Below are 27,536 nucleotides of genomic sequence, written 5' to 3' on the forward strand. Positions count from 1 at the left end.
CGCTTCTGCATGACTCATCCTGGACATCCCTCGCCACAGCCACATCTCTGCCCATCTGAAAGACCTGCACTGGCTCCCTGTCACCAAGAGGATCACGTTCAGACTCCTCACCCACACACACAAGGCTCTCCATGACATAGGCCCGAAATACTTCAACAGCCGCCTCACATTCTACACACCCACCCGCCAGCTCCGATCCGCCAGCCTCGCCCTCGCCTCCGTCCCACGAATCCGCAAATCCACCACCGGAGGAAGATCCTTCTCCTACCTGGCGGCCAAGACATGGAACTCCCTCCCCACCCACCTTCGGATGACCCAGGAGCATCTCTCCTTCATAAAGCAACTCAAGACCTGGCTGTTTGAGCAGTAGCGAATCCCCCCTCCAAGTGCCTTGAGACCCTAGCAGGTGAGTAGCGCGCTCTACAAATTTGCTGATTGATTAATAGATAGATCCTGCGGAGCATGCGGAGGGTGTTGTAGCAGGAGGAGGAGATGGCGCTGACCTGCTTAGCCATGGAGAGGGAGGAGTCGAGGATGAATCATAGGTTGCGTGCATGGTCGGTGGGTGTTGGTGCTGTTCACAGTGTGGTCGGCCACCAGTAGTCGTCCCAGGCTGAGGGGGTGGGTCCGAGGATGAGTATCTCTGACTTGTCTGAGTTCAGCTTCAGACGGCTGCTCCTCATCCAGTCGGCGACGGCCTTCATTCCCTCGTGGAGGTTGCTTTTGGCGGTGTGAGGGTCCTTGGTGAGGGAGAGGATGAGCTGGGTGTCGTCGGCGTAGGAGATGATGTTGAGGTCGTGCTGGCAGGCCACTTGTGCGAGGGGGGCCATGTAGATGTTGAGCAGCGTCGGGCTGAGGGATGAGCCCTGGGGGACGCCGCAGATTATGTTGGTGGCTTCGGAACGGAAGGGTGCAAGGCGGACGCTCTGGGTTCTGCCACAGAGGCAGGACGTGGTCCAGTCAAGGGCCTTCTCTTGGATTCCAGCTTCCAGGAGGGGAGTCTTTAAAGTGCGGTGGCAGACCGTGTCGAAGGCGGCCGACAGGTCCAGGAGGATGAGGGCTGTTGTTTCGCCATTGTCCAGTTGCTACCTGATGTTGTCAGTGGCTGCGATGAGGGCTGTCTCGGTACTGTGGTTTCATCTGCACCTGGACTGGGATCGGTCCAGGATGTTGTTGTCTTCCAGGTGGCGGGTCAGTTGTCCGTTGACTATTTTCTCGATGACCTTTGCCAGGAACAGGAGAAGGGAGATGGGACGGAGGTTCTTGAGGTCCTTGGGGTCCGCTTTAGGCTTCTTGAGGAGGGCATTGATTTCGGCGTGCTTTCAGCTTTCCGGGAATGTCGCTGTTTTGAAGGAGATGTTGATGATCTTCCGTAGTTGGGGTGCGATGGCTGCGTCTGCTTTGTTGAACATGTGGTGTGGGCACGGGTCTGACGGAGATCCTGAGTGGATGGAGTTCATGACCTTGCGAGTCTCGTCGTCGTTGACGTTGGACCAGGAGGTCAGGTGGAAGGCGCTGGTGGTGTTCACAGGGGAGGTGGAGTCTGGTGTAGTCGGGCAGTCGTGGTGTTGAGGCTGTCGTGGATGTCAGCGATCTTGCAGTGGAAGTAGATGGCTAGTGAGTCGCACAGTTCTTGTGAGGGCGGGATGTCATTGGCGTTGGCGCTGGAGTTGGAGAGTTCTTTTACGATGCTGAAGAGCTCTTAGCTGTCATGAGCGTTGTTATCCAAGCGTTTTTTTGAAGGCGGATCTCTTCGCTAATCTGATGAGGTGGTGGTGTCTACAGGTGGCGTCCTTGTGGGCTGCGTGGTTGTCCGGGGTGCATTCGTGCAGCCATATTTTCTCCAGTTTCCGGCATGCGCGTTTGGAGGTCTGGAGCTTGTTGTTGAACCAGGTGGCTCTCTTGCTGGCGTCGTTGTTGGAGGGTTTCTTGAACGGGGCGAGGGTGTTGGCGCAGTTGTCGATCCACTGTCTGAGGTTGCGGGCTGCGGCGTCTGGGTTGATGGGATCGGTGGGTGGGTTCTTGGCGAGGGATGAGATCAGCTGGTCTTCGGTGACTTTGCTCCAGCAGTGGTGAGGCAGCTGTTGCGTGCGATGGTGAGTGGTTGGTTTCTTGAAAGTGAAATGGATGCAGCGGTCGCGGTCTAGTGAAGTTCGGTGGTGTGGTCGAAGGCAACGTGGGAGCCTGTGGAGAAGATGGGGTCCAGCGTGTGACTGGCGGCGTGGGTGGGTGTGGTGACGAGCTGTCTGAGGCCGAGGTTGGCGAGGTTGTCGATCAGGGTGGCGGAGTTTGCTTTTGTTGTTCTCGAGGTAGAAGTTCAGGTCCCCGGGGAGAATGTAGTCTGTGGAGGCAAGTGTGTGGGTGCTGGCGAGGTCAGCGAGGGAGTCGCTGAACTGAGCCCAGGGTCCCGGGGGTCTGTAGACGAGTGTTCCTCTGAGGGTGGTGTTGGGGTCGGTGTGGATCCGGAAGTGAAAGTGTTTGGCGGTGTTGAGGGTGTCGTCTCCGTGGGTGGCGACCTTGAGGGTGAATTTGTGGACGATGGCTATTCCTCCTCCGGTTCCGTTGGTGGGATCCCTGCAGGTGATCTTGTAGCCGTCCGGGATGGTTATTGCGATGTCAGGTGCCAAAAAGTCATTCCACCAGGTCTCGGTCAAAAAGGCCACGTTTGGGGCAGAGGTGTCGAGCAGGTCCCAGAGCTCGATGGCGTGTTTGCGTGCGGAGCGGGTGTTGAGGAGTATGCAGCGGAGGTGGTTGGGTCCAGTCCTTGGAGGTTTGGTGGTTCTGTCGCAGGTGAAGCTGCAGGTGTGGCAGGAGAAGGGTCCGTGGGTCCGTTTTGGGGCGGCCTGGAAGTAGCTGCGGTTTCAGCAGGCGTTGAGTGCATGGAGGCTGCTGGCGTCGTAGTGGAGTCTGGTGTCGTGGCGTTCGCGGGGTCCAGGGGTTCTGGCACTGGGCGTGGTCCAGGCACGGACGGGCGCAGACAGAATTGCCTCTGGCGTGCCTCCGGCACGCCAGCGGCGCGCCCGCTGCGCGGCCGTGCAGCGGCTGGCATTTGAGGCTGGGAGGAGAAGCTGGGAGGTGGGAGCGGGGTGGCGAATGGAAAAAAGGGGGGCTGGGGGAGAGAAGAGGGCCCGAGGGCAAAGCAAGGGAAAAAAAGGAAAAATCACCAGGGCAGAGTCAGCAGTGGAGCGCAATCAAGGGTGCACAGAGCTAGGGAATGCACTGAAACAGCAGCAGGATCGAACTTGCGGAATGAGCGGCAGCGAGGGGGGGAAGGCACTCACACACAGGAGGAGCTGTGCGGTGTGGGGAGTGACCTGGCCTGCAGGCAGGGTCAGGGGTCGCTCTCACTGCCACGCAGCAGCCAGCATTTGAGGCTGGGAGGGAGGGAGGAGCAGCTGGGAGGCGGGAGCGGGGTGGCGAATGGAAGGCGCGTGGCCTTTTGGGAGTGGCGGCGGGAGCGGGCAGCCGGGTACAGAGGAAAAAAGGGGAGGTGGGGGAGAAGAGGGCGCGAGGGCAAAGCAAGGGGAAAAAAGGAAAAATCACCAGGGCAGAGTCAGCAGTGGAGCGCAATCAAGGACACAGAGCTAGGGAATGCACAGAAACAGCAGCAGGATCGAACTTGCGGAATGAGCGGCAGCAAGGGAGGGAAGGCACTCACACACAGGAGGAGCTGTGCAGCGTGGGGAGCGACCTGGCCTGCAGGCAGGGTCAGGGGTCGCTCTCACTGCCGCGCAGCAGCCAGCATTTGAGGCTGGGAGGGAGGGAGGAGCAGCTGGGAGGCGGGAGCGGAGTGGTGAATGGAAGGCGCGTGGCCTTTTGGGAGTGGCGGCGGGAGCGGGCACCCGGGTACAGAGGAAAAAAGGGGCGGTGGGGGAGAAGAGAGCGCGAGGGCAAAGCAAGGGGAAAAAAGGAAAAATCACCAGGGCAGAGTCAGCAGTGGAGCGCAATCAAGGACACAGAGCTAGGGAATACACAGAAACAGCAGCAGGATCGAACTTGCGGAATGAGCGGCAGCAAGGGAGGGAAGGCGCTCACACACAGGAGGAGCTGTGCGGCGTGGGGAGTGACCTGACCTGCAGGCAGGGTCAGGGGTTTATCATCTCGCCTATCATTTTTCATTCACACCAATACAGCGGTTGCCCACTCTTTTATATCCCACAGGCACTTGTTTGTATATGGGGGGTTCAGGGTAAATCACAAGATTGCTATCCTTCTCTTTGCCATCACTAACCCCAGAAGTACGAACCTCCTGCTCAGCTTTGCCTTCTTCGGTGCAGAGATTAAGTTCAGTAGTACCGAGCATATCGTTCTAGAGATAGACCATCCAGTCGCCATATGTATAAGCCCCAGCCCCCCTTCCCAAAACGTGTTCAAACTCCTACATTCTCATACCGTATGCAGAAGGGTGCATCTGCTTCCCCGCACCTGGGACAGGTGTCTGACCATCCCAGGTAGATTTTACTGAATCTGTTGGGGTTTAGACATATGTGGTGTACTATGTTATATTGAATTAGCTTGAAACATGCATTGGAGCTGACCTCAAGGACTCCTTCGTGTAGTTTTGCCTACTCTTGTGCTGTTATGGGTTCCTCTGACACATCCTCCCACCTTTCCTGGACCGGAAGGGCAGTTACCAAATAGTCATCTCAAAGGGCCCTATAGATATGGGAAATCAAGCATCGCCCTCCCACCATTGATATCATGGTAGTGAGAACAGCCATAGGGGAGGCTCCTCCAGGAAGGAATTCCATATCTCCAGGTTCACTGCCGCAATCTTACTATACTGTAGGAATTGTCCCACACTCAAGTCAAATGAGGCTGCCGCCTCCTCTCGACTCACAAATGTGCCATTGTATTACAGGTCTCCCAATCATTCCATCTCGGGACAGACATGGTTTCCGCAATTTTTTAGGAACGGTTTAATGACCCACAAAGGCACTTCGGGGAATAGGGAGCCCTCCATATAACTCTCTTGTATGTGTCTTCCCAAAGTCTTGCCAGGTATCTAATCATGTATGGGTATCTGTCTGGGACTGCAGCTCCCATCATGAGCAGCCCCAGGAGAGTGTCACTACCAGAAGTACCCTCTAACAGGTCCTTCTCCCAGTTGCCATCCTCAACCAGCCAGTAAACAGCATACTGCAATTGGGCCGCCAGGTAGTGAAGTATAGACTTGGGATTTCTACTCCTCCATTCACCCATTTCCATTGTGGAGAGTCCAGTTTGATACATTTCCATTTATTCCCCCACAGCAACTCCACCAACAAGCTATCCAATGCAGAGAAATATGATTTGGGGATTTCATAAAAGGAGTGCTGCAAAGCGCAAAGGCAGCGGGGAGTATTATTATTGTTATAATTGCTACCTTTCCCATTAACAAGAGTCAAAGACTTCCAAAATCCTACCGACGTGCACACATTTAAGATTCTCCCTATATTATGTTCTAAAAACCCCAGAGGCGAATGCCATAGGTGGATTCCTAGATACCTCACCCCCTCCTTCTTCCACGACAAACCCACTTCAGGGTATGTGTCATTTGACTCTTGCGCCATTTTCCCAATAGGGACTAGGAATGATTTCCCAGGGTTAACACAGAGTCCGGAAAAACCCGAACCTCGGTAATTCACACAAGAGGGTTGGCATCGCCTGGACTGGGTATCCAAGGAACACCAGGAATTCATCTGCATACTGGGAGATGACATGAGTGGTATCCCTAATGGGAATCCTGTAGCATACCAGCTTTGTCCTGAGCATGGTCGGTAGAGGTTCCATCACTGCCGCAAAAAGCAGTGGCGACAGAGGGCATCCCTATCTTGTTCCTCTAGACAGGGTAAACTTATCAGATATCACCCCCCGGAGATGCACCCGGGCCGTCGGGTTCACATACAACAGCTCAGCCCAATGGAGAAACCCCTATCGCATCCCGATTTTTCGGAGGACGGCCCGGATATACACCCACTCCACCGAATCAAAAGCTTGCTCCACGTCCAGCAGAGCATGGCCGCAGTCCTCTTGTTGTATTATCAGGGGATGCCATATGTGTGCATTTCGCCTCAGGATTTGCGTGATACTTCACTTAGGTATATAAATCTTGCATGGTCCAGGTGGATTTGGTGAGAAATGTGGGGCAGCAACCTAGTTGCCAAAATCCAGCTCAGTATCTTAAAGTCTAAATTTAGGAGTGAAATTGGCCGGTATGATCCTGGCTGCAAAGGGCTCCTATCTGTCTTTAAGAGCATGGACACTAGTGCTTCCTGCATAGAGCCAGGCAGTGATCGACCTTCCCATGCCTCCTTATAAACCTCTAATAATTTGTCAGCTACGATTGTTGCAACCATTGGTAAAACTCGGCAGAGAGACCATCACTACCCTGACATTTAGCCATCTTGAGATGTCTGATAGCAGATAAGATCTCATCCCTCATTATGGGGCCTGCAAGAGGCTCCACCTCTTCTGGGCTCACCTGAGCAAGCTCAATACATTTCCGAAAATCTTGTATTATTTCTGGAGATAGAACTGAGTTGGGTTGACAGGCAGTATCAATGTGGTGGGCTAACATATCTACAATTGCTCGCTGGGTACAGACCAGCTCTCCATTTTTATCCTGCAATCGTAGGATAGGGGATGGGGCCGACTCTGATTTAATCAATCTGACTTGGAGGGCCCCAGCCTTATCTCACTCCATATGGAGGCGTTGTTGGTATGTTATATAGGTATATTTTTCCAGCCTGCCCAAGAAGCCAGCAGTTCCTCACACACTATCCTCTAACCCTCGAAGCTTGTGGGTCTGTATGCAGGGAGGCCTCCAGACTACTCAGCCTCTGTTCCGAAGCCCGAATGTCCTGCTCCAGTTGGTGCCTGACTCCAGATGTGGTCTTAATGGCTACTCCTCGGATTACAACCTCCATGGCCTCACATTCTATTGCTCTGGTGGACGTGATCCTCCAGTTTTCCCTAAAATAGTGTGTGAAGGCTTCCTTAAGGGTGGTCTGGTACAGATGGTCCAGTAACGTCTCTGCGCGCAGACACCTCAACAGTACCGCTGGATGTCCAGCTCCCATTTTTAGACTCATCAATAGCTAGGAATGGTCTGACAAATATCTATGTAGGTATGAGACCCCATCTACCCCTGGAGCCAATCCAAAGGCGATACAGCAGTAGTCTAAATGGCTAAATGTGTTTGTTGCAGGCGTGTGGGGGTTACGCGTCCGCCATATATCTGAGAGCCGTAGGCCGGTCAGGGTATCTATTATTACTCGGGTTATACGAGGCTTAGTATTCTCTCTGGGTGGGTCCCTATTCAGCCCTGCATCTAGAACACAGTAAAGTCTCCTAACATGATCACCTCCGCTCCTAAGAATGAGGCTGCTACTTCCAACAGTGCATAAACATTAAGGAGGCATATTCCAAGAACAGATATATGATTTGAATGCTCAATCTCTTGTCATTGAGAGAATATAACCATATGTGGTTTCATTATCCTAAAATAGGTGTTATGTTAGGTTTTGAGATAATACTGTTTCAATTTCTAAGCTTCTTATTATTACTGTCTATCGAGTGATTTACATAGATGATAGGGAACGAGACAGGTTAAGATGTCCGCCAGGTCGAGGTGCAAAACGGTCCATGTTTTGGATTCGCAACCCAGAAGCACTGACAGGTAATCACGAGCAGCCTGTGTAAATATTGGGTTTTTGAAGGTGGAGGATCGCCAACACGGATAGGAGAAGAAAAGTAGATACAGGCTGTGGACAAACACCCAACCCGACTACCCAGACATGTAGGAGGTGGGCTCTCAGCTGGCATCATTAGACTATTCTACGATTAGAGAATAAATGTACAGCAACCTTTCCCGGCTACTCCACCCCTGGGATTGACAGCTCTCTTTTTGTGAAGACGACAGAGTGGGGATTACATACCCTTTGCCTTCCTGTAGTACTTTACAACATCTATCCCTCAGAACTGAGGATAGGATTTTAAAGAAAACACCAGGTCAAAGCGAGAAGAATTAAGATATAATAAAATCATTTACCGCATTGATCACAGTGTATTGAGTAATAGCACATCACCAATCTGTGATTTATTAATTTGTAATCTCTTTAAAATGGAGGTTAGTTTTCCTTATAAATCTTTTTTGGTCCTGAAGAAAGTGGGGCTCATAGTGCCTAGACCACTGAAATGCGTTGATGCTGTGTTTCATCACTGAATCCAACCACGAGAAAGGATGTCGCAAAAACAATGATGGACAGCAACAAAGATATGAGATCTATGTAATAAGTTGGATCCAACTTTGTACCAGTATCCCTATCCTCTGTACAATAGGGTGTCCATATTAGGTTTTTGACCATCCCTTCACTGAAAAAGCTTTTTTCTTGGTTTACTATTGTATTTTTTCCTTTAAATGTTTTATTTTAACTGACAATGTTGTTGTTACTGATTGCATTTGTGATACAATATTAGGATTCGGTAGGCCTCCAATGCATTCTGGATATATTGTGTACAATATGAAATGTTTTTTTAGTGTGTACTAGTATCTCTGGTTTTTTGGTACTGCCAGATTACTTAAGTTTTTCATTGCACATTATGGCACCTAGAATAGGAACCAGTTTTTAAATATTTTATAAATAAAAACTCTGCCACTACATTCTTGCGCTTGGTGGTGATTCAGTTGAGTGGTTTTGAATATATGTGTACCCCATATTGTTTAGAGGCTTTAGTGTGCAACTGAAGTGCTGCATGTTTGCTTCATAGTTAATCTTTCTCCCTAAGGGATATACGTTTCTTCATTTTTCACTGTATATCGACCGCACCTCGACCGCGGTTCACCCTAGAGGAAGGAACCCGCGATCGGCCATAAAGAAAACGCAGATGCAGCGAATATTAACCTGATGTCTGGACATATAAGGGGTGATTCTGGCAATTTGTTTCCAGGTAGGAGGCTATTAATGAGATATTTGTTCCTTATTGTGGGACTTTTTGTCCACATACAAGGATATATTGAGTGGAGAAGAACATTAGAATTTTAAAACTCCGAGAGTGGCTCGTAGCTATTAAACTTGGAAATTTCCATTTTTGCCCTTTTAAAGGAGATATGATTTATTTTCAGCTAGAATGTATTAAATAATGCTTTAAAAGAATTCCCTGAATACCTCAACGGGCACGATATCCGTGAGTGGATGAACTTGTACTACTCTGCCTTTGGGGACTTAGCTACAATATATAGAAATAAATTGATAAAAAGAAGAAAAAAGAAAGAAGAGAAAGAAAATGCTGTTGTGCTTAACTTAATAGGGATAACATTACCAAAAGCAAGTTTTATCTACAAGCACTTATCATTAATAACTGTGGGTGGAATTATAATGATTAGGCAGGTCCGCCAGTGGGGCACCACTTTAGAATTCTCCATTTTTATTCAAGCTAGATAACATATGACAAATGTATGCAGATGATCACGTTTATGTCTAATATTTAATGTATATGCTATGGATACTGTGGCTAAGGAACATCATATGGTACTCCAAGAAGCTGGAAAACACTCGGAAAGTAAGGCAAGCTATGGTACCGCAATAGCCATGTCCAAAGTAAAATTAAGAATATGATCCCTCATGGACGAATTGATTGTTTGGACATATAAATCGATTGATATAAAGGGCAAGCAAATTTAGCAATATTCATATTTTACAATAGACAAAATTCAATATATCAGATAATGATATGGAAATGTATTCTTTTAGAATACAGGAGGTAAAGGAAGGAATTACAGGCTTGTCAATATCCTGGAAATGTTCTATATATTGGAAGCAATCTAAAAGTTATTTGCTAAACACTATCATTTGCAAGTATGTGATTACGTGATTTTGATTATAAGGAGGGGAAGGTTAATAGTGATGGTGAATGAAAAAGAAATGACAGTGAAAAAAATGTATTCAGTTTATATACAGTTTTTTGACTTACAAAGAGTCTTAGAGTATGAATGAGAATGTTATGTTAAGTATTTTACTGATTTATGCAGTTGTGTATTTATTATTAGCTTGCTTTTTGTATATATAAGTGTCCCTCACTTATTAAATCCTGATTAGTTTTACATTTTTGTTAATACAGTGAACAATATGTATTTGTAAAAGTAAGCTTGCCCTGAAGAAGGTGATGTCTATCAACACAAGTCCATCGATACACCTCATCGACAACCTGTTTTTATTATATTTGTTTTTTTTATTGATATGTATTGATTTTATGTATGTATAGAGATTCACAGCGAAAAAGTTTTGCACGATTAATGCTGTTTGTGAATATAATCGATAATAGGAAGGAAGGAATATGAGGCCTTCTGTTTTTAATGCAAGATTTGAAGATATGATAGATATGAAGATTAAAAACTGTCTGATGGAATTTGATGATTATTAGTCTAACATCTAAGAATAACTCTGTGTGATCTCTTTGTTGATGTTTTCGATTGTGTCTTCTTGCTGAATGAATATATAAAAAGAACGTTTTTTTGATAAAGGAGGAGATACTTTTTGCAAAAAACAGGACTTATAGTTTGGTATGACTGTTTATGAATGGTTATAAGAAAAATAGTGCGTGGTCTAAATAAAATCTTTAAAGAATTAGAATAACTAGCGCAAGGGGGACAAGAATAGTTTGGTTTATTATTTTCAAGTCCTGTATCCCCATATGTGCATGCACTCACCCCTGGGCATCCCCAGCACTCCACCACTGGTGCCATTCCCTTCCCTCCTCCATATTTTGGAACATTGACCGAAATCATGCACAAAACTCTTCAAGGGTAACATAATCATGCATCCCCCTTAAAATCGAACAACAAAACCCTTTGTATCCACCCTCCCACCGGGCATTCCAGTGAGTCTCACGAGAAACAACCTTTACAACGCAGTTGTTACATTGCGTTCCATAAGAACGCATTTGTTACAATGACTGGGTTGTTACAACATGATGCCATTACAACACAAGTCATTAGATAGACTTGCTCTAAATGGCACTCCAACCTAAGGAATAGTATGATGTACCATTCCAACACCTTCCCTTCTGTAGCGCAGGGTGGAGTTGGAATAGTAAATCATACTATTCCTAATGTTGGAGCGCCATCTAGGGCAAGTCGATCTAATGACTTGCGCTGTAACGGTATCGCGTTGTAACAACAAGGTCGTTGTAATGACCGCGTTGTTATGGAACGTGATGTAAAAACATGCATTGTAGCATGCTTTATCCAGTCTCATCCCCCCTAGATGGTGAGGGATAGCGGCCGACTAGTACACCCAACTCCACCCACTGCCCCAGCAATTGAACCTAGCTTAACCGATTGTATCCCAACTTAGACAAGGGACTAGCAATATCAATATGGGATGACCATCGAACAGAATTGGTCCCTTGGTGCGTGTAGCCCGCAGGATCACATCCCTATTCCTGTAGTTAAATAGCCTAGCAATGATGGCTCTCAGCGGTGCCCCGGCATTTGGAGGGGCGGCCAGCGATCTGTGTGCTCTCTCAAAATTAAAGAACTTAGACAAACGCTTGAGGGCCAATTCATTCAGTATCCATCCTTCGGGGAACAGCTCAGCAGAGGGGCCCTCTGCCCATTCAGGTAAACCCACAAACTGAAGGTTGTTTCTCCTGGATCTCCCCTCTGAATCTTCTGCTCTAAGAACTAGGTGAAAGCTCTTTTTTAAAGTGCTATTGCGGTATCTCTGGGAGTCCGCACCTCCGTTTGCAATGTCTCAGTGATCTTCTCTGTGATGATGACCCTATCGACCAACTTTCGCATGTCACTTCTGAGGAGATTAACATCTATGGCCGTAACATCTATTCTAGGCACCATATCTGCACAGGTGGACTGAATCGCCTGCAACACGGCTGTCAGCGAGGGGGACTCCTTTTCCTTTGGTAGTGTTTCACCGTCTCCCCCATCCATATTCTCATTTCTGGGTTCTGGACCCTGTGGGAGGGGCATCACATAATTGCTTATTTTGTTAGCTTGTGCCTTTGTGCCCTTGTCGTTCATCATGATGGCTGCTGGTGGCAGAATATCCTCATCTCGACACCCACTGTGAAGTCTTGGGGGCAACCAGTAGACAGAACTTTTAAGATTTCTCCTGAGAGTCTGCTCACCTAGAATACTTAGACCCCACTAAATGTCCTAGGCATTTACTAGCCTCCAACCTCCTAGCCCCAAACCATAGGGCTAACCGATACACCATGTGCACCACTGCTTCCCACACTGTATCACAGTCCGTTCCGGTAGGGATATGTACCATGTTCCTCCACTCTTCACATCAACGAATACAGGGCTGTCCTGGGGATTGCTTCATCTACAGGGCACACGACCTAGAGCCCCGCACCACTCCCCACATATCGGCGGGTGCCTTGGACTGCTGAGCAACACCTGCCGGGGTCCTCCTATCACTCTTTAATCTGCAATGGGCTGGTCAGACCCAAACTATTCAGTACACAAGGCTGACCCTGGTTACCCGTTACTCCATCAGAAGTTATTGGGAGTGGCCTCCTCAGAAGTACGCCTGGGGCTGCCCCAATCCAGGGCCAAGGCCAGAAGCCACCCATTGTCTCTCCCCCACCTTATGAGGTCTCAGCCAATCCTCCGGTAGAAGTGGTCTCAATTGCAGGTGCTCACTAACCTTCAAATGTTATCCCAGTCTCTCAGCAGCTGAAGGAGGCCCTCGTCCGCTTAGCCCTCAGTACGCGGGGTCACTCAGTGCAATCATCCACCACTCCCTCGCTGCACTATTCTGTGGTTTTGCCATGCCCCTGGCTCCTATACCTCTGTCTCCATGCCATACGAGGTCTCTGATGTCCTTCCTCACCACAGCAGGCCTCAGCGCATCTCTGGGGTGGAAGGATCCAGTGCATCGGTTATCGTCAGGGCCCATGGCTGCTCGGGGCTTCTGCTTGCTCCCCTCTGCTTTTCAGCCCCTCCATAAGACCTGGGCCGCCAGAATCCAGCCAAGGGCACTTCGCCTCACATCGTCATCAGGCTCTTGGATGGGCTCTGCAGTCTCCTTATTCCTATACCTCAGACCGCTTCCTTCCCCCGGGTCACCAGCAGTATCAGTGGCAATGCAATCATGGGCTCCTAGAACAGCGTCACAGAGGGGAAGCAGCCTCTGATCCTGCTCGACTGCCTCATCGCAGCCCACACTCCACCATAGTCAGGCCTCCGAGGATTCCCAGCCTGCACCGCCATGTGGCCCTCCTCGGCAGCTGGCTCCATCATGCCTCTCACCCCACAGGACACCGTCCAGACCAGGCTTTCCTGCACCGTCACACAGTCTATGGGTCAGTCAGAATATTCGCTTCCGTTATACAACTAGATATAGCCAGGATTACTGACGGATGTTATCAAATTACTCTGCTGTCCCGGGGAGCTACAGCAGAGAAGTATATTCGGCCATCTTGGTTGGCCATGCCCCCCAGGGGGGCCTGCATTTGTAGGTAACTCGGGACAGACATGATGATGTCACATGATCACATTATGCACGCTCTAGGCTAAATGTTATGATGATAATCATGATAGTTGTGAGTCTGATTAGCCTGATACATGCAGCTACTTATCTGTGATTGTTGGTTATTGTAATTACTCTCACTTAATTGATTGCACATGAGTCAAAAAATGAATGATTGCAAAAGACTATCAGCCTGATTCATGTACGGGCCGTTTTGCGTGTCCCTAATAGCGATTAATAGCGACTCGCTATTGAGGAAACGCAAAACGGCATTCATGTACTTTTCGGGGAAAAAATAGCGACTCGCACGCGGGCGCTAAAGCCGTTAGCGACCTACAAAAAACGCAGAAAAATCGCTATTTCCGGCTACCTGCGATCGGGATTGCGACTCGCAATCCCGATCGCACGGGATTGCGACTCGCATTCCCGATCGCACGGGATTGCGACTCGCAATCCCGTGCGATCGGGAATGCGACTCGCATTCTCGCGGGATCTGGAAAACGGGAAGACGCATTCCGAGCACCGTGATGACATCACAACCAGGAAGCAGCCAAATCCCACCCCCAAACACCACAGCGACGCTATCCTTCGAGTGTTCACGACGGAAAGCTGACGCTAAACCTCCGTTAGCAACTCCCGAATCGGCCGAAATAGCGACCGCCATGTCCGACGAACCTGTTCCTGGCCCCAGCAACAGCGCTGGCCGCAAGCGCAAACTCAAGTTCTCCGAGCAGGAGCTGGAGAACCTGATTGAAGGGGTGGTGGCCAACCACGACCAGCTCTTTGGTGCCAACTCCAGGAGGGTCCCAGAGCAGGAGAAGCGGAGGATCTGGGTGGGGATAGCCTCCAGCGTCAACTCTGTGGGCGTTGCGGACAGGTCGTTGGAGGAGCTGAAAAAGCGCTGGTACGACCTCCGAGGGCGTGCCAAGGAGAGGGTGGCGGAGCGCCTTGGTGAGGCATCAGGCACTGGAGGTGGTGGACCGACTGTCCCACCCAACACACCCCTGGAGGACCAGGTTGAGGACACCTTGGAGAGGGAGGCGTGTGTTGGCGTGACCCCTCTGGACTCCTCCCGCCCCACCCAAGACACCCAAGGTAAGTGGCATGCGACTGCGACCCTGTCCCCTATGACCATCCCTGACCAAATAGGCTCACTCATTGGCCCTTAGTCATGCCTATGTTGTGCATCAGGAAATGCCCTGAAGCATTGTGGGAGACGTAGTATGTCCACAATGTAGTAGTACCACAATGCGGCCAGAAAGGTTCCAAAGTGCGCAAATCCACAGCCATCCAGGGAATGACACCCAGCATGCATGTAACATCTGCACGTCTGACAGTCACATGCACCTAATGAGTATCCACTTACCCTCACAGGTGCCGATGATAGCAGTGACAGCGAGAGGCTGCTGATTGATGAGGAGGCCCAGGAGGAGGAATCCCTACCCGATACCCAGCCACCAGCCCCTGCCGCTGCGCCAACACTAGCAGCCAGGCCCCCCACCGTACCTGCTGCTACATCTGCAGGCCCACCGGCTGCCAAGGCCAGGCCCACCACCTCACCTGCTGCTACATCTGCAGGCCCACCGGCTGCCAAGGCCAGGCCCACCACCTCACCTGCTGCTACATCTGCAGGCCCACCGGCTGCCAGAGCCAGGCACCCCACCAATGTGCCTCCAGTGCCTGCCGCACCTGCAACACCAGCTGCTACACCACCTGCAGCTCGTCCAACCAGATCTGGGCCAGCCACATCCGCAACACAGCGGCCGCACAGCAGGAGGGGCAATGGGCATCTCCATGCCTGCATGAGCGTGGAGCGGCGCATGCTCCGAATACACCAGCGCCAGTCGCAGCAGCAAGGAGCCATCCAGCTCCAGCTGCATAAGATTGGCCGCAATGTGGCGGGAGTCGGCGAGCGGATGGACCGCATGACGGCGGCCATGGACCGCATGACGGCGGCAATGGAGGACAATACTGCAGCGCTCGTGAAGCACCGCAGTGTTGCAAGCAGGCGCCACCACCAACTGTTGAGCCGGCTGTCGACCTATAGTCGGTCAAATTATGTGGCAGCAAATGCCACCACCCAGCTGTCGCGGCACTCTTTGACCCAGCAGCACCAACTGGTCCAGTGCTGCGAGGACATTACCCGGGTGCTGGAGCACTTGACCACCGCCGTTACCGCACTGCATACACCTGTGCTACCGGCCATTGTAGGGGGAGACGATGCGAGTGAGGGTGCCTCCAGTGTGAGCAGCCACTCTGCCACGCAGGTCCCCCCACCTAGGCGCAGCACCAGGGCTACGCCTGGTACAGCTGCCCAGGATGAGGAAGAGCCTCACAGGCGCCTGGGAATTACGCGCCGGAGGCGCCAATGACATTGTGTGAGGGACACAGGCGCAGGCTGACGCTAAGCCTGCCATGAACCTTCACATGCAGTATGCAGGAATACTGTATTTTGTAAATAGTTGTTACCATGACCCTTTTTTCTTGTGAATCAAACAAATACATTTATTTTGCTGCACACATTCGCCTTGTGTAATCATTACATTTTGCATGCAATTGTGATATGTGGGGTGGGGGAAGGGGGTGGGCTAGAAATTGTTAGCTGTGATGTGGTTGCGACGTCTGTGGCCTTCAGCTGGGTTCTCCCCGCGTGCATGGTGCGCATGTGCTGGTGGCCGGTCGTCCCCCTCAGATTCACTGCCTGAGATGTCAACTGGTATCCGGCGCTTGGTTGCAATGTTATGAAGCATTGCACAGACAGCCACAATGCGGCAGCACGCTGCAGGACTGTAATACATGGCCCCACCTGTCTTGTGCAGTATACGGAACCTGCTCTTGAGCAGGCCAAATGTCCTTTCAATACAGTTCCTTGTCCGGATGTGCGCAACATTGTAGCGCCGTTGCTGAGGTGTGGCAGGGTTGAGGTAAGGGGTCAGGAGGTATTCCCGTAGGGCGTAGCCACTGTCACCTGAATGAGAGGAGCAGATGTTGATTGCCTGTGCAGCGCAGTTACTTCATAGCAATGTGACATTGTCGACAAAGTGTACTTACCAAGTAGGTGTCCTTCCCCAAACTCTCCCCTGATCAGTCGTGTGTGGAGTCCGCTGTGCCTGAAGATAAAGGAGTCATGGGTACTCCCTGGGTACTGGGCCACAATGTCAGTGATGATGGTCTTGGCATTGCAGACCATCTGTATGTTGAGGGAGTGGTAGGACTTCCGTTTGCGGTACATATACTCCGTGCCAGCTGGTGGGCAGATGGCGACGTGGGTACAGTCTATGCAGCCGAGGACATGGGGAAAATGGGCGACATTATAAAATTGTAGTTTTGTCAGGTCCAATTCCTGTTGGCTCGTGGGAAATGTGATGTGCCGGTGGAGCTGGCTGAGCATGGCGTCAACAAAAGTGTGGAGGCAGCGTGACATGGTGGGCTGGGATATCCCCCCAGCAGCGGCTACTATGCCCTGGAAACTGCCGGAGGCCAGGAGGTGCAGGCTGCACAATACCTGCACATGTGTGGGCACAGAATTGTTTCGCCTTGTTGGGTGCTGCATGATGGGGTCGAGTTCTTGTATCAGCCAGGTGATCATTTCCCCATTCAGCCTGTATTTTGCATAAATCTGTTCTCTGGTTTGGCCCAGCAAGGTGACCCGCTGCCGGTAAATCCTTGCCTGCCTCATGCGTCTCCTCCGTGCTGCTCGCTGTAGCCTTCGCCGCCTCACCACCATGTACATCCCAGGCATTGTGGAACGCCTAATGCTGCTGCTGAATGTCCTTATGTGTGATTGGTCAGGCCTGGACCTGTTGGTGATTGGCCAACAGTTTTTCAAATTTTACTTAATCATGGCTTTTATGGTTACCACCTGCTTTGAGTTGTCCTTAAATTGCGCCGCGCAAACGTGCGATTTAGCGCTTTTTCGCTAATGTATTTCTTTCATGAATGCCGATTGAGACAATATTGCGTTTCGCTATTCATTTCGCAGATTCCGTGGTTGGTCGCTATTTCCGTATCGCTAATGCTCGACTTCCCGGAGTCTGCGACTATTACAGCGTAATCGCTATTCCAATCGCTATTATTTTTTTGCGATTTCGCTATTTCGTACTTGAATGCCGATTCCGTGTTTTGCACCCGCAATTGCGTTTTTGCAGCCATTGCGGGCGCTATTTCGCTTCATGAATCAGGCTGTATGCTCCTACCCTGCCTATGAGTCTTCTTGGTACACACCTCATAAAGCTAACCTTCTGTCCTTCTCCTAGGCTCTACAATATCATTTCTGTTTTACAATCCTCAGGTTTTCTCTTCTCCTGCACAAAAGGCAAAAGCACCACAACACTCATTATAACCTTAGCGGACCGCTTCAGCCAGGCACCCAAGGTTGGCAGACAATCCAAGGAGAATGCATATGACCTGCCCAATTCGGCAATACGTTATCATTTTTATTTTAAGAATCATTTTATTGGAATTTTGTGGCTTTGCTTTATTCCTCCATAATTTGTATTTACTATTCTGCCAACTTGGGCGACAGAACATTTAGATATATAATAATATATTTAACTTGGGTCTCTGGGGCTGATGAACTGCTGCAATGCATTTAACTTAACTGTGTCATACTCATCCTTTCATTTCCTTCCAAAACAGATTGCTGATGGTTGACTGCTCATCGCCCAGATGAATATTGTCTTTGGGCATTGTTTGTCTTTGTCACACCGTTCCCCAAATTCCACTTCCCATCCATTCATCAAACCCCTAACCCTCTTCACCCAGGCTGTACGATTTACTGAGGTGTGATTTTAGTTACGCAATTAATTTATCACACACTTTGTGGGACGGATGTGGTGAAAGCAACATCAACTCAGTGCAGGATCTTCACTTCTATTACCTAAACAATAGAACTGGTCCCTTTTACCCATACACGTGTAAAAAGTTAACAATATTTTGGATATAGAAGAACATAATTCATCAGCATTATTAGTCAGGCATTGTGTTGCATAAATACTTAATCTTGTCCATTCCAGACATTGAGTCCACTTCATGATACAAGTATCTCAATACTAGCTTGCCGTTGTTCTGAAGAATTTATTATTGCTATTTTTGTTATATTTTCACTATCAGGTATTCTTTGCTGTGTAATAGTCTGGTATCAATTGGTGGTAAAGCTATGATATAATAATATAAAACCTACTAACTCACTGTTTTTATGTGAATTTAGTTGCTTGCGATGAATAATCCTTCCTATTAATCCTACAGTTGGAGTTCCCCTAGGTGGGAGTAGAACCCTCTCTTTTGATTCCTTCACTGTTAGTATGCTAGCCTGCTACTACTACCACTACCACCATAAGATGGCGCCTTGGGAAACCATGCAGCATTTGCTTCATCTATTCAAGTAAGGGTGCTATTGAGCACTGTTATAGGCAATATAGGCGATTGCCCTCTCCACGTTAGTGGTCAATACAGTTGCAGACTGCAGAGACTAGAAGAGTATTAGGACAAGGGTGCCACATAACTAATTGCTCTACACTATGAGCAGATTTTAAAACAGGTTGCGCTAAAAGGCAGCAGTGCATTATAAAAACCCCAAAAAGCTTTGAAGCATAAATAATGTGAAAAAAAATATGTATTACCCTTTTTATTAATACCAAAAAACCCACTCCTTGGACAACAACTAGCCCACAACTCTCCTCAAACAAATCTCCTCATCCTCAACTAACATCCAAAATGTCCAACAAAAAACTAAAGTACAAACTGTACCAGTCTCAACTCCCATCATTCCTACCCTCTCCACCAACAAGCTCCACCCACCAGAACAAATGTTCAAAAAGGACATAAAAAAGAGGGCACTAGATACAGCAGACCAGGAGCTGTCTGAGGTACTCCTCCTTCCATGCCTGCCTCGCTTCACTGTGCGACAGCCTCAGCAGGACTCAGCTTTGGAAAGTGTGGTCTGAAATTGAGAGGGGGCAGCAGTTATGGAACGACGGCAGGCAGCTGCCAGTGGACTGCAGTGCTGTTGTTGTTGCTGAGAGGTTGGAGGTGCTGGCAGCTGCCTGGGGCCCTGGACAGCTCCCTCCTCTTGCTCCTGGAGCACCAGCTGCTGGTACTCTGCCCGTATGGACTCCAGCTCCTGCTGCCACAGCTGGGCTGCTACATCCTGCTGAGATGGTTGACCCGCAGAAGTAGCTATATCAAAAAAGAACAAGCATTGGCATAGCCAAAAGGTCTCGATTTTGGGACCTTATAAGCATTTAGTTATGCAGCACAATATCCTTGTGCTGCATAACAACATCAACTGTTGCATGACTAAACACGTATAAGGTCCCTAAGGCGAGACCTATTGGCTATGCCAATGCTTGTTTACATAGTGTTGCTGGTGCGCACAATACAAAACCTTAAATATGGGAAATGTCCCAATTAGGTGGCATGACAGAGGTTAGGAAACTGTAGTTTGAAATGCAGACTAGTGTATCACTTGATGATCCATTGGGTTGAATAAGTCTTGTCCTTGGAAGCTACTAAATGTTGTTATTTCAACACAAAATTGAAGAAATTATGAAATAGGGCAACCAAGAATTATACTTAATTGGATGAGTGAGTGGCTGAATTGGATTTGACATAAAGAGGCCTCTTAAACTTGTGATTAGGCACAGGAGTTTTCCTTGTGATCCAAATAAATCTGTAAAAGAGGTGTATTTATAAATTGGGCTATGTATGGAATTACATCACGTGTAATATTTGATTTAAATACCAGCACATACCTAGCAGAGTGAGTTTTGCCCCTTCATTTCAGCCAAGTATATGTTAACAGGCTCGCTCGAGCATGGCAACATCTTCTGAGAGGTGACTGTGTTTGAAAGTTCTTTGAGACTTGCCTTGATGCTGTCGCACATGCTCTATTAAATTGTGAAGTTTTAGATGGACAAAGAGGATATTTTAGAAACTTCCTTACATTTATTTGAGACAGCAGCCATAGAAATGCTTGTTTCAGGGCGTTGTGTTTTATTCGTACTGCAGTAATGTGTACAAACATAGATAATAGAGTAGCATGCTGATTTATATGATTACTTGTTGTAAATTAACCAAGAATTATGTGACCTTGAATGACATGCTTTAGAATTTTAAGTTTTTACTAATTTGATGGCGTGTAATATAATGAACTTGTGCAGCTTTGCTGGTCCTCTTTGAGGTAGCTGATCAAAAAAGTAGGTAACACTGAACTGTGCAAACTTCACAGATATTATTTGTACTACCACGACAGCAAAAATCACACAAAAAGGCAACTGAATAGATTAAAACCTGGCTCATGGTTTTACAAGCAGCGAGAATTCCTCACTTTGGGAAATTAAATTGTAGGAACTGCGGGTGAAAAGGGAGACTGCCACGTTGTTCTTTCCACAATGGAGTGCAAATTTATCCAGTGCTTAATTTGTTCAGAAGTTGAAAGCGGTAGGCACCTCATTTCTGGGGGAGAGCCTTTTTTGTCATCACTACACTCTGACCCAGAGCTAAAGAAAGACAGAAAACGGATAAGGGGGGATTAAATATAGGAAAACAATGACTGGGGAGAAAGAATGGATGAAAAGAAACTTGTGTGAGTAATATGTAGAGAAAGGAAGAGTAGGAATTGGTTAAGCGCTGCGTGAATTCTACCCGTTGAGTTCTAAACATGTGTATGGGTCAACACATGTTGCACTAACTTCTTAGACGAGTTGAAAGAATCACAAACGTAGAGTGAAATAAAATGATACATTTGCATAGTACTAGCATTTCCAGCGCTTCGAGGTGGGATACGTAGCAGGGTGATGCTTTGATGGACAGCCAGGCCTCACTTACACCTGATGGATGGAGAGAGGGGATAACAGCCGGGACAAAATACTTGCTAGCCAGGTATAGCGCGTCTGATCGGGAGACTTGGGGGCTCCGAGAAAGGCCAATCCGATATCACCTGCGGAAAAGTTATAAAACGCAGAATGTATTGCTAACTGGGCCACTCAGAAAAGGGTTTCAGGCCTGGCACAGGGAGTGTTAGATGCTTCATAACTACCATGAATACTAAACATAGCTGCGCTCCGGCGAGTCCTGAGGTCACACAAACTAGCGCTCTCCTAGTGCCCTCTTGTCATGGCCTCCCACTTGGCAAAACACAGTGGCAGACATGAGCGATGACCGGACGCCGGGGTTGCAGCTCTTTTTTGGGAGGAGGGATGCTGTAAATTCAATGCAAATCCTGTTTCGAGATAAGATGATTGTTGTCGGGTCTGCAAGTGATCTCTACTCTCACCCACAGCCTGGAAGGAGCAGCTCCTGTGCGTCGAGGACCACACAAGGCATCCGTTGCTTGGCGAAGCCCAGTCGTTGCTAGGAGAAGGGAAGACAAGTAGGGGGTGGAGGGGAGTGGGGCCGGGAGCAGGAAGTGTTTACCTTGCAGGAGCGAGCGCAATAATTCCTAACACATGGCCCCACTCGCTCCCGCAAGGGAATCGCCAAACGTGCACGCGTTGCCATTCAAAGCAATGCGACGCGTGCACGTTTTTGCCTGCAAAACTGGATTGATTTAAAAAAGTCTTTTTCCTAAGTAGCGCATGCGCGCTGCGTAGGCGAAACCTAAAATAGACAAATTGTAAACAATGGTCTATGCAAAACACTTGTTTAAAATTATGTAGTGGCTCAGTAGCAGTACACTGCTGGTTCCCCAGGGCCATTGAATTTGATGTGATTAGAGTCACAGCCATTGCCAACACATGTCTCACATAAAATTAAAAGCAAATTACAAATGCAGTAACTGTATGAGAGGAATTAAGGCAGAATAAACAGAACACTAGTTTAAAAAATCGTTTGTTTTTTTCTTTTGAAGGATTTCCTAGTAAAACTAAACAGACGCTTAGTGAGGAAAAATGCATTTGAATTACCTCTCATTAATAAGTAAGGCATTATGCACTATGGAGCACAAGTATTCTTTTGCTATGCTAAATTGATGGAGGCATGCTAGCTGGTGCCCTAGTCATACTCGTTAGTCATACTTTTCTACTCTCTGTAGTCTGCAGCTAGGATAGCTGTAACAGACAATGATCTTATCTTAATGGCCTTGCTCTTCTCCAAGATGCCTTTCAAATTTACCTTGACTACAAGGCAGATGAATAATAATGAATGATACACATCACGTATAAAATCATGTGAATATCCTGTCTGCTGTAAGTAGATGTGGGAAAAGTGATGCACTGAAATACAGGAAAAGGATTAAGGAAAGGGCTATAGATTATATTTGACACATCCATCACAGACTACACCATCTACAAAAAACCAAGGCACGCACTTTGCAATAAGGAAAGGAACCGTCACGTACTGTACTGCAGGGTAAGTTAGAGGGATTAGGCTAGGCAACTAGACGTTTTACTACAGATTAGTGCGGTGTGACTGATCATTATCATGTGCCTAAGCTTTGGCTAGTGAGTCACTGTGTATGAATAATGTTGAAAGGGAAACATTTGAAAAGGCATAAATCAGTTATGAAAGCCATGATGAAATATATCACTTGGCCAGAAAAATGTGGTGCATACTAAGAATGGATTTTGCAATTTTTTAAGAAGGCTGGGATAGAACTTAAGAAATTATAAAGGAGTGAAATACTAGAAAGTGACACGGGAGGGAAGGGAAACGCACCTTGTTTTTGCATTGACATGCATTGAAAACTTTGTAAATGCCACATAAACTGAAGCAGATGCACATTGCACAGCCAACATTGCAGTGCAGAAATTAACCATGCAGCAGTTAGGTCCTCATGGGTGGCACTGGTGAAATGCCATGGGTTGGGAAGGAGGTGATGATTGATGATGGGTGGGATACATAATATCTGCCTACTTAAAACATACTGTGAGTCAATTAAGTAGACAGAAATATCACCACAACCCTTTGAATCAAAGCTTTGATAAACCATCCCAAGCAAATGAAATAGGTGAGCACATCCCTATCCAGAAGAGCATGCTTATTTCTTAATCCAAGCAATTATCGATTCATCATTCCATTGTTCTTGTATTCTTCACTCTTTGGTTTGATGCACACCAGTAGCACTTGACATTCTCCCATCAAGTCTTTCACCATTTAAACATGTATCCATATATATCCATCCATCCAAACATGGCTCATAACGAACCTTTCACCAACATCCATTTACCTACCGAAGCATCCTTTTACCCACTCACCCATTCACCTATCCTGCATTAACCCACCCGAGCATTCCTTTTACCCACCCAGGCAGGCATATTTTAGCCCATACCCTTTCACCCACCCTGGCAGGTATCTTTTCACCTGTATACCCTATCATCCAGCCTTTGCCCACCCATGCATCCTATCACCCACCTATATGCATTCTTTCACCCATTCATCCTTTCATTCATTACATTTCACCCATCCTTTCTCCTTCCATCCTTTCATCCTTTTTTCCCTTTTCCATCAAACTATCATTGTTAAAGTTCATTATGAAAATGTTTGTGCTATGCTGCAGATAGAAGAGGCAATTAACTACTCAACATCCCTGTCACCTCTGACCCCCCCCCCCCTTCAACCACCACTGTTGTGTCTGATCTACTGGCGCTGGCGCTGCCGGCCCTGACACTGGTGGTCTGTGCAGCTAGAAAAAATATTACACAGTTTAGATGCCAGATACGACTCTCCCTATTATTATTCTTTTTTTTGCAAAATAAAACCACAATAAATCTTTACAGTCCGGTTGCAGTATCTTCTATTCAAATATCAAGTGGGGCATTTTGTTGGTTGGCAATGTGTGAAAAGCCAGGTAGTCAAGCTAATAAAAAAAATTGTAATGGAGGGACAGAGCTATGATGAATCTGAAGTGCAATGAAGGGTGGGTATTTGGTCAATTAAGGACATATGGTCTTTGTTGGCAAATGCAATGGGACCATCCTCAAACTTCTATCCATGCTGCACTGTCATCAACTGCTGGTATAATATGATAATAATACATAAAAAACACTAGGGGGTGCACCATGACCATGGCCACTGTCTTGTTTCACTGTTTGAGCATGAGCAAGAAAAGAAAGCCTTCAGAAACAAACATTTGTAGAATACCTCACTTGGGCATGCAATCTTCACAGTAGAGTACCTGGCCTAAAATGGGTTTTCTGAGTCTTACAGTACCAGTCCTCAAGATATATAAGGGAAGAGGGAAAGATTGCTAACAAGAAAGGAAGCTACAGACAGACTAGTACAGACAGTTTGAAGTCAAGTACAGAAACTTGAAATATAGAAATTAACCCCTTCCGTGCGGGGCTAATTCCAACGGGGTGCGGGGGGAGAGGGGGCCGGCGCATTGGCGCCGCGGTGCTCGTAACGAGCTCAGCTCGTCATGCTGCACAGTGGAGCTGTGCTCATGACGAAATGAGCTCGTCCCGACTCTGCCCACTGCTGTAGAACGCCCGCACAGGAGGGGAATTAGCCCCGGATGGGCGTTCCGCAGCAGTTATGACGAGCTCAGCTCGTCATGAGCACAGCTCCACTGTGGCCCATGACGAGCTGAGCTCGTCATGAGCGTCGAAGGAGTTAAGTAAATAGGAAAATACAGGGATATGAAGAATTTAAGAAACAGATAGAACGAAGAAGAGTTGGAAAAAAATTAGGAGACAGCCATAGTAAAAAAATAATAATAATAATTCTAAATGTGGAGCGGTAAAAGTTAGAGAAATAATAAAAATATTGACAGGAGGACTTACTGGGGCCAGCAGAGCTATCAGCCGCGGCACTTTTGGATGCACCCCCAGTTTCCTCACCCGCCTCTGTGGTTCCATGCCCAGCCCTCTTCTATCCCATGGATGCTGATGTAAGAAATAAAGAAAAGAAAATTAAAAACATTAGTGGTAAGTTAATAATCTCCCCAAAAATATTTTGACAGGGAAAGGCAAGCGATGTAACTTTTCTAGTTCAGATCACCTTTAGTACTAGTAGTGTAAACTTATTCCAAATTTCCTAAACCTAACCCTATTCCAAATTTGCTTAACTACATTTTGGAACTACTAATATATTGCATTGAATGATCTTTGCTCCTCATTCTCAATTTCTTAATCCCCTTTGACGGGCCAACTCAGTCTGTATTTTTTTCAATGCATAGACGCATGCATACTGCACATGACTGTGAGATTGCTTGGAACTGTAAGAGCTACAAAAAAGTAAGGCACAGAGATGTGAGAGAACGCTAATACACTAATACTAATAACTACCACTATCTTAGTGACATGATAGAAGATTCTCTGCATGACTTCTTAAATAATCAGTCCAAACGAGAGCCAACGAGCAGGATTAGCTGGCGCCGAGCTCCTGGCTGGATGATGATCACATAATATTTATAACATAAGCTTAACTTACCTCGAGTGTGATCAGCATGCATGCTATTTGTGAAAAAATATCAGCATAGAACACACCAAATAAATAATTATTATTCACAAGCCCCCCAACCTCAATGCCCAGCAGGTTCAACAGACTAGTTCCCTGTTCAGGATGTCAGCCTACCGGTGTGTCTGCTGTTGGTGGGTGCCCAGGACACCAGAGCTGTGGCGAACAATCGGGCATAACCTCTCCCAGCACTCCTGACGCTCCCGGAGGCCGTACCCACTGCCAGGTCTGTGTCCTGCTGCCAGGGTGGAAGTGAGGAGGCGAGGCATATAAAAACCTAGCACAGCCATCTCCTCCTCTGTAAAAATGGCACGGACCGCACCCCTTCACAGCGCTGCTGATCGCAAGGTAGGCAGCTGGTGCTGCGGGTGGTTTGGGAGGGCCTGGTGCTGCTGCTTCCCTGCTCTGCCATGGTGCTGGGTGGAGGGAGGGGGATAGAAACAGGAAAAGGAAGGAGGGAAGTAAAATATTAGGAAGGAAACTAAAAAATGAAAAATTTACAAAAGTCACACAAAAAAACAAAAATATTACAAAAAATTGAAAATACACAAACACAGAGGACATAAATAAAAATTAGGGCTCGATAAGTTAGATTGGGGAGCATGAAAGAGATTGAAAAAAAGGCTCAGAACCATAAACAGCAAAAAACAAGATGTCTCGCATGTGCGAAAAGTGTGGTGCTGTTCTCACATAATTTCCGGTGCATGAACACACTTCATATTGAAAAAAAACATAATTTGTCACATGAACGGGGGCGGCGAGTGGCTCAGCCCATTGGTGGAACTCTGCATAGTGCAACAGAGTTTTATGGGGCACTTCGCAGAGTTCCATGTAGCGCAACTCCCCGAACTCCGCCCAGGCCTAAGGTCTATATCTAAATGACTTGACACTTATTTTTCCAGTATATTTCACCCACTACTAAAACTTTTAAAAGTTGACAAAAGACAAGTTTAACCTTTTACTTTATTAAAGGGTGTTTTTTCCAGGAACAAAACTGCTCAAAGACCAAACCTGCCCTTGCAGAGAGGTACAATCACAGGTTAATTTATTGGCCAATTAATCCTCGAGATAAAAGCTGCTGCTCAGACTCAAAGTTCATTCTCTTAGAGAAAGTGCTATACCTTTCCAACGAACTGTATGAAACATAATGCTTGAAGATGAGAGAAGAATAAAATGTACCCCATATAGACCACAGCACCCCCAAAACTAGGACTGCCTCTCAGAATAAGGTTTGGTGTGTGTAGCATGTGGAGTGCAGTGATACTCAGGCCTGCTGTTTTTTTTTAGTTTAAGAAATTTTTATTTGGTTTTAAGATAACACAATACAAAGCCTTACATCAGTACAGGTGAAAAATCATAACAATACAACTCTTAACGCATATGTGTAAGGAGAAGCGAAACAAAGAGAGGGTAAAAGGAAAGAAAAGATAGGAAGAAGAAAAGAGGGAAGAAGGAAAAGAGGGATGGAAGGGGCAAACAGGAGATAAAGATAGAAGGGGATCCATGATAGAAATAAAAGAAAAGGAAAGAAGTGAGAGGGAAGTTAATGAGGAAAGCAAGTGGGTGATGTAGAGGAAAAAAGATAAGAAGTAAAGGGAAGCCAAAGAAGATCAGATTTGATTTTGAGGGATACAGAGGAAGAGGAAGCGATAGCAATCCTGTGTT

The sequence above is a fragment of the Lissotriton helveticus genome, chromosome 9 (assembly GCF_964261635.1).
Source record: "Lissotriton helveticus chromosome 9, aLisHel1.1, whole genome shotgun sequence".
Classification (NCBI taxonomy): Eukaryota; Metazoa; Chordata; class Amphibia; order Caudata; family Salamandridae; genus Lissotriton; species Lissotriton helveticus.